This window comes from Fukomys damarensis, unplaced genomic scaffold (assembly GCF_012274545.1).
Source record: "Fukomys damarensis isolate Sample0158 unplaced genomic scaffold, DMR_v1.0_HiC HiC_scaffold_15, whole genome shotgun sequence".
NCBI classification, from domain to species: domain Eukaryota; kingdom Metazoa; phylum Chordata; class Mammalia; order Rodentia; family Bathyergidae; genus Fukomys; species Fukomys damarensis.
Genome location: NW_022900927.1, coordinates 25,748,219 through 25,756,584, shown reverse-complemented (window position 1 = coordinate 25,756,584; position 8,366 = coordinate 25,748,219).

Genomic DNA, 8,366 nt, shown 5'->3' with positions numbered 1-8,366 from the left:
AGAAGGAAACAAAGAAAAGTACTCTGTTCTGAGTTTAAGTAATGGTGATGAAAAGCAAAGGTTCTGCCCCCTGCCTTGTAAGTGCAAGGTCCCGAGTTTGATTCCTGATGCAAAAACAAAAAAGAAGCAAAGGCTGAGAGTGAATAGCAAAGTACTGTACAGGTCTATAAAATTAGGACTTTTAGTCCTAATTAGCAAATCTTGCATTAAAAACCACTGGAGTATCTCAATAAGTATTAAAATGTCATTAAAGACCAGAAAGAAAAGCCAAAAGTTGACCACTGTTTTGTATACATAAATGTAATATTCCAGTGAGTGGTACTACAGACACATAGTAAACTGTGAATAGTGTATTATACTTTCAATTAGAAAAATAAGGAAAGGACATGGATAAACAATTTATGAAAGAGACATTCAGATAGGTTTGAAAACCCTTCTTCACAACTGAAATTGAAACTGGATTTTTAAAATAATCAGATTGATAAAGATTAAAATGATTTAAGCTCTTTTTGATAAAATATGGGAGAAATAGGCATTCTTGTACACTTGATGGAAATAGTAATTAGGAAAAACACTTCTGTAAAGAGGCCAGTTTGCAGCTATCTGTAAAATGGTTAAAAGGTCATATCATTGTCTCAGAATAAAGTTTGTGCTGAGACAATAAGCATATTTATGATAAGGTTAGATAAAATAAACTTCTCAGGAGATGCACCAGATTTGGGTAATGAAGGACAGGGCCTTTTTTATTTTCAAGGTGGTCAGTAATAATATCCTACCTGAAGTGATGTTATTTGGGCAGATAGCTAAGTAATGAGGAGGAGAGAGCCATGCTAGTACCTACAAGAACAGCTCACCAGCTCTCCTGCTCTCCCAGAGGAAAGAAAAGTCATCACAAAAACCTGGGGCAGCACCAAGGAGGCCTTGAGCAGGGATGCTCCAGATGTCTCTGTGCTAGACAGGGCTGTCCAGAAAAGAGGATCAATGATACCCATGCACACACAAACACACTATTTACACAGATTTTTCCCAGAAACACAGGTACACTCAGAAATGATGATGATGATGATGTTACCCAGAAATCTGGCCATTGTGTAGTTCAGTCAAATTGATACATAACATCAGCGATTACAAAACGCATAGTCTCACAGGTATTTGAAGCTAAATATGCCAGAAATGAACTTGAAAAACTTTTTCCTTCCATTCTATTCTTTGCCTGTTTCCTAACTTGTCACTTACTTGACACCACTGTGCAACAAAGTGGCCCAGTCAGAAATCTGGATAGTTAAAAAATCACCTGCTTTCCCAGAAACATCAATTTAGTACATTTTTAAAACTTTTAGTGTAATCTTCTAAATATTGGTTCCTTAGTTCATGTCCTCATCATCTCACTGGTTTAGAGAAAAATATAATATTCATTCTCTCGTATAACCTGAATATGAACTTTCTAAAATCCATCTAGGTACTGTCATTCTACTGCTCAAAATTACTCTGTGCAAACCACCTTAAAAAAAAAAACCCTAAAAGGTATGCTTGAGCAAATGGAAAAGTATTTCTTGTATTGATTTGATAACTGTTATGGTTATTTAAGAGGATACCTTTAATTTTGGAAATACATTGTTAAAAAAAATGAGACTATCTCTTCATAGATGCTTTTCCTGTACATACACTCTGTGATAGTTAATTTTACATGAAGACTTGGCTAGGCAATGGTGCCCAGCTGTTTTTGTTAGACATCAAACTAGATGTTGCTGTGAAAGTGATTTTAAGATGTGATTAGTATTTCAATTAATAGTCTCTGGGTGGAGTAGCTTACCCTTCGTAATGAGGGAGGGTTTCATCCAAAAAGTTCATATCCTTAAGAAAAATGGTGGAGGTCTTTTCTGTTATTCCTTCCTCCAGGTCTGTCTTTAGACTGAAGACACAATGTCAACACCTTCACAAAGGAGAGGCACAGGAGTAAACAGATTAAGCATTTTTTGAACATTATTTTTACCAGAAGAAAAAAAATAATAAAATTATACAAATATTTTGAGAGAATCAGGAAAGAAAAATTGGAGAAAGTACATTCGAGATATATCATCTCCACTATCATAAAAGGAGGACAATAGATAATGAGATAAAATGAATAATTAAGAATAAAAAGTATAAATAGTTTATTTGGAGATAGCAAAAGAAACTGTTGAAAGACTTGAAAGTGGTTGTTTCTGGGTAACAGAGAAGGGTAAGGAAGAACACAATTTTTCAACTAATTTTTAAATTAATTTTAGTTCTGTTAATGTATTGGTAATTCTTGATTTTTAAATGGCTAGATGTAATATTTTCATTTAAACCTTAATTTTTCAAACAGGTATAGTGGTGCATGTCTATAATCCCAGCATTCTTAGATGCTACAGCAGGATGGCATGTTTGATCCTGCCTAGGTAACTTAGTGACGCTGTCTCAAACTAAAATAAATAAATAAAAATAAATATTTTAAAAAGGGCTGGAGATACAGATTGGTATGAAAGCCCTAGATTCAACCCCCAGTGTCCCCTATCCAAAAAAAAAAAAGAAAAGAAAAAGAAAAAATTAATTTTAAAATATGAGGACTTTATTCGTCTTATATATAACCACGATTATTATTTTCGATTATTATTTATAGAAGGCAGTAATTTCAATTCATTGCCCTTCATTTTGGAATTATAAGTATGTGTAAAATTGTGGCTAAATGAAAGATAGTTAAACATTTCAGTACTGTGAAACCTACTTCAGGTAAAAATCACTTTCTTTTATTTAACGTAGAACTTGTTATGTAACAGAATTTAAGAAAAGCTGTCTCACATTTAGCATATCCACGTTCACTCCTTTTGATATAAATTCGAGTGTTTTGGCACAGTATTTGAAAGACTATCATATGAACAATAGTAAGGGATTGAACACACATGTGACATAGACTTCCAGTTTACATCAGTACCTTCTATCTTGTTTTTAGTAATAAAAGTTCCTACTTTATATGTTTTCTCAAGGAGTGTGTGTGGTGCTATATACTTGAACCTTGAAGCTAAATGTAATCAAGTAATTAAATGTTGAAAAGTGATGTGTAAGTAAGGGTTTCATAACTTCTAGGAGATCCTAGATCTTCTCTGCCCCTTTTCCCATCATAAGGCACAGAATAAGGAGAGAAAGGTGATGGCTGGGGCTCTAGCATCCATCTTGCATCCAGATGATGAGGGCCCTGCACAGATGAAAAGTAGGAAACCACAAAAACTCTTTTGTGAGGGAGAAGAACATAATTCTTTTCTTGCTTAATCTGAGTTTCTCTGTCTTACCTGATAGTGTATGAAATAAATCCACATTTTTCTCTTAGTATTCACAACACTTCAAGTTTTAATGTAGAACTGAAAGAAATAGTAACTATAATAGTAATAACTATAATAGTAATAGAGTGCATAAGACAGTGTATTTTGCATTTTTTCCTAAGTAAACTATAACTAACCTGATAAAATCCAGCACAAATTAATTTTAAATATTTTTCAGTAGCATGACTTAGGAAACGGTGACTTTATTCTGAAGTATCAACAGATAGGTGAAAAACTGATTGATTAGGACATGAATTATATTTGCTGGAAGCATTAGTGCCTAAAATTAAAACCACCTACAGAAATAGAAAAATAGGGGCTGGGGATTTAGCTCAGCGGTTCGGTGGCCTGCCTTGCAAGCACAAGGACCTGAGTTCAATCCCGGTGCAAAAAAAAAAGAAAAAAAGAAAAAGAAACTGGCTTTATATATTTAGCTAAAATTCAGCAGACTCTGATAATAGATTGAATGAGAATATTATTGTTTTTGACTTCTGTTTACATTGCAGACCAAATAACAAATTTGACAGTTGCACTAATAGAAAATATAGATAGAATTTGTCAGTTATTAAAATCTTAAAAGAAGTGGTTGTTTTGTTTTATTAAAAACTCTGCATGAATGCTGCTTTCCCCTGTATTTCCTAGGTGGGCCATACTGAGAAGTATAGTGGTTTTATTAAGAACTATGACAGGAGATGTTGTTTATTCGTGCTTATGAATTTTCTTAATATAAAAGCTTTATTGAAGTATAATTTACATACTTATAAAATGTACAACTCGATGTTGTTTTAATATGCTCACAAAGATGTTCAATCATCACCTCTATTTAATTTTAGAACATTTTCTTCACCACACAAGGGAACCCCGTGTTTATTAGCAGCCGTTTTCCCCATCCCTGCCATAGTCTCCGACAAACAAAAAAACTGTCCTTATGGATTTTGTTACAATATTTCATGTTTGAGTTGTTTCACTTAACATTTTATCTAGATGCATCTATGTTACAGTACGTATCCTTAGCCCTAAGCTTATCTTTTTATATGACTGATGATACATTGTGTGAAATATCACAATTTTGTATGTACACTAACCAGTTTAAGGACATTGGGATTTTTGCCACCTTTTGGGTTGTTATGATTAGTGCTGCTATGAACATTAGTGTGTAAGCCCTTGTAAGGACATGTGCTTGCAATTAGCTTGGATATGTACCTAAGATCGGAATTACTGGGTTATATGGTAATTCAGTGTTTAATATTTTGATTCCAGCTCTTTTCCATGGTGGCTGCACAATTTTAAATCTCTCCCAGCAGTCTATAAAGGTTCCAATTTCTTTACATCCTTGCTAGCACTTGTAAAATGTCTATCTATTTAATTATAGTCGGCCAATGGTTGTGAAGTGCAGTCTTATTGTGTTATGATTTGCATTTCCATTTCAGCTAATGATGTTGAACATCTTTTTATGTAGTTATCCGGCATTTGTATATCAGCTTTGGAGAAATGTCTATTTAAATCCCTTGCCCATTTTTAACTGGATTATCTGTATTTTATTATTGAAGGTATTTTTTCATATATTCAAGAAACATGTCTTTTTCAGAGGCTTTGTAAATATATTCTGCCATTCTTAGGGCTTCTTTATTATTTCCTTTATGGCATCCTTTGAAGCACAAAATTTTAGTTTGTGATTCAGTTCATATTTTCTTTTCCATTTTGTTTTCTTGAGACAGGATCTCACCATGCATTCTGAACTAGCCCTGAAACCCTGATCTTCCTGCCTCAGTCTTCAGAGTTCTGGGACTACAGGCATGCACCAACATATCTGGCCTACTCTATTTCTAAAATGTTGTTTCCTTGCCCTTTGGGTATAGTGCCCAAGTACTCACTACATGATCACAGGTCATGAAGATTTACACCCACGATTTCTTCTAAGAGCTTAAAGCCTTTATGTCTAACACTTAGGCTCATGATCCATTTTAATACCTTTACGGGGTATAACATAGGGACCTCACCTCATTTTTTTTGCATATAATATTCAGTTATTTCAGCACCATTTCTTAAAAGACTATTCTTTGTTCTATACATTGTTATGGCATCTTCTATGGTTTAGAAGTTTGTATTTGTCCAAAGTTTATGTTGAAAATCCCTAATGTGACAGTATTCAAAGTGGGGATTTTGGAAGAAAATTATACCATAAGGGCTCTTTCTTCATGAATGAGATTAGCATTTTATGCCAGGGATGAAGTATAAAAAAAAGTTTAAAAAAGTGTGTGTGGAGGTGGGTGGGTGTAGCTTAGTGGTGCTGTGCCTGTCTGGCAAATTCAAGGTCTTGAGTTTGATCCCTGGTACTGGGGGAAAAAAGTCATCAGGGTTGGGCTGGAAAGAACTGGCTTAGTCTTTTTTTGCTTTCTGCCTCATGCTCAACGTGAATGAACTGTTCACCTCTTCTGACATGTGAGGACATAGCAACTAGGCTCCATTTTGGAAGTAGGGAGCAGCCTAAATGCTGAGGTATTGACATGGGACTTCTGAGCCTTCAGAAGTGAGGGCATTTATGTTCAGGTGTTTTGTTATAATTGCACAGGTGAACTTAGCAGCATCGTTGAAAATCTACTGCAGAAAATATAAGACTTTAATTTTTTTACTCCCAGTTCTACCCCATTAATCTTTACAGTACCATCCTGTTGTGTAGACATATTTGAGGTCTGGAACAAGTTTGCAAATCACATGATATGTAAGTATCAGTGTAGGCATGAAAGCAAATTCTCTCTACTTAATAACCATGATGTTCTCATTTTTCCCCTTATCCCTGCCCTCCCCTGGTACAAGATCCCAATGGTGAATGTAATTGTACTGTATACCAAAAATGTACCAATAAACTCAATGAGAAAAAAAAATAACTATGATGTACCATTCATCTAAATATAATGCAAGCTTCTTAAAACTATTTTCTTCTCAGTTTTTCTCTTCAGTTTATTGGATTATGGTTTTTCCATTTTCTGACAATTGTATTACAAAATTAACTTCACTGACCCAATATCCATAAATACAATTAAGTGACTTATTTTAACATCTCATTATCATATTCTTTTATAAAATGAATAAATTATTAAAGGACTAGAGTATATCTGAAAATGGATTTTAGTTATATACTGATATTAGTTATACACAAATAAATACTAAGGAAGAATGTTATATCCAGAAAAACATTTCTGATCTGGCAGCATTAATATTCATTGCAGTATCCCTGTATATTAGCATTTTAAATGAAAAATTAGCCTCAGTGTCCAATTCAACTTTTACAATCAAATCTGGATGCAGAATATTGATTTAGAGTTTTGGAACATCACTTTTCATCATATCATGTTATAATAAAATGTGTAATGGCACATTGAGCTTGGCTTGAATATTTGATATGAATAATTACAAAGCAAAGAGATATACATCAGGATTATCAGAAGGAAATCCAAACGGTGAACTTCATATTTAGTGATATCTACAGAAAAGGCAGTATCCAGTAGACTCCACTGTGGAAGTATAAAGGTTTCTTCTTCCAAATGCTGAAGCAAGAAGCCTGAGCACTAGAAGCTTTGCTTCTGAAAGAATGGCTCCCCCTGAGCCATGACCTCCCGAACCCCCTGGAGTCACACTGCGTCAGATTTGAGCCTTGTTCAGAGACAATGTGACAGTAGATTCCCTGAGAAAGGAGAGGTCAAGGTTAAATGAGTGTTTTCAAATGATCTGGAGTCCTTCAGTATCAGCTGACTGCCATTTCTGGGCTGTGAAGCAGAGGAAAGATCTAAGCAGCAATGTATGTCTGTGAATTATCTCTGCAGTTATAATGTTTTGATCCAGGCTATTCTCATTAATATGAGATCAGGAATGGAGATAAAATGGGATTACTACCAGCGTTACAGGCTAGCTAATGGTAGCACTTCTCTCTGGAGCACACATTACTTTGTTAAACAACAAATTTCTATTCCTTTTCCTTTGAAATTTTCTCCGCTCTTTGAAATTTTCTAAAATAACTTTCAGTTCTCTAAATAATGATATGAGAAAGAGAATTGAAAAGGAGAAGGAGAAAAAGAGGAAGGGAAAAGGAGACAGGAGTAGAAGGGGGAGAGGGAGATGAGATGGAGACAGAGAGAAAATGAATCTGATCTGTTTAAGGGTATACTGTTTCTATCAAATATTTCTTTAAGAAACAAAGTAAGATCAGGAGTCATAGGCACTATGTCTACCTTACTTTGTAACTTAAAGGTGTCAACAAAACAGAAAGCAAAAAACAAACAAAATCTGGGCTTCCGTATTGTTCCTCAAAACTTAGAAAGTTTAACGAGAATTTAAAGTACTCTCTTAATTGTAATTATAGCATTGATATGTGCTAAATTTTTTATATGCATCATGTCATTTAATGAGTATAACAGTTCAGTTCTGTAAGCTCTATTTTCTAGATGAGACCCCTAGAAGTTAAAATTTTTCTCAGCCTATTGGGAGGTGATCGAATCTTGGGTCTCTCTGGCTCCAAAGACTGAAAATTTTATTATACCGAGCCATAGTATTTTTAAAAATAGTAGATATTTAATTAAAAAGTGAAACGAATTTTTTCCTGACACCTCAAAGTCTTCCATTCACTTATGGGAGTCTCCCGATGAGGCATACATTTTACGTTAGATTATCAATATTTCCTTTTTGACAGTGTCTAGTCACAATAAGCACTGAATGTTCTGATGAAAGGTGAATGGAAGACCTGGCTGAGTTATGAATGGGTAATCCGCATTCCCTTTTCCAAATTATTAAATGTAGTTGTTGTTCACTTTTTCATGAAAGAATTCTTTATTTGTTCATGCTTGCTGTATGTGACTATGAAAGGAAAGACATACGCTAAAGTATAGGATAACAAGAAAATGCATTATATACCTGTTCATTTTCAGAAAGGCAACACAACCGATAGACATAATCATCATCATCAAAGGCAGTCATTAGCAGTTTCTCTGGTGACTCCCCAGTAAGAAGCATTTTTATGGTGGGAAACAAAGA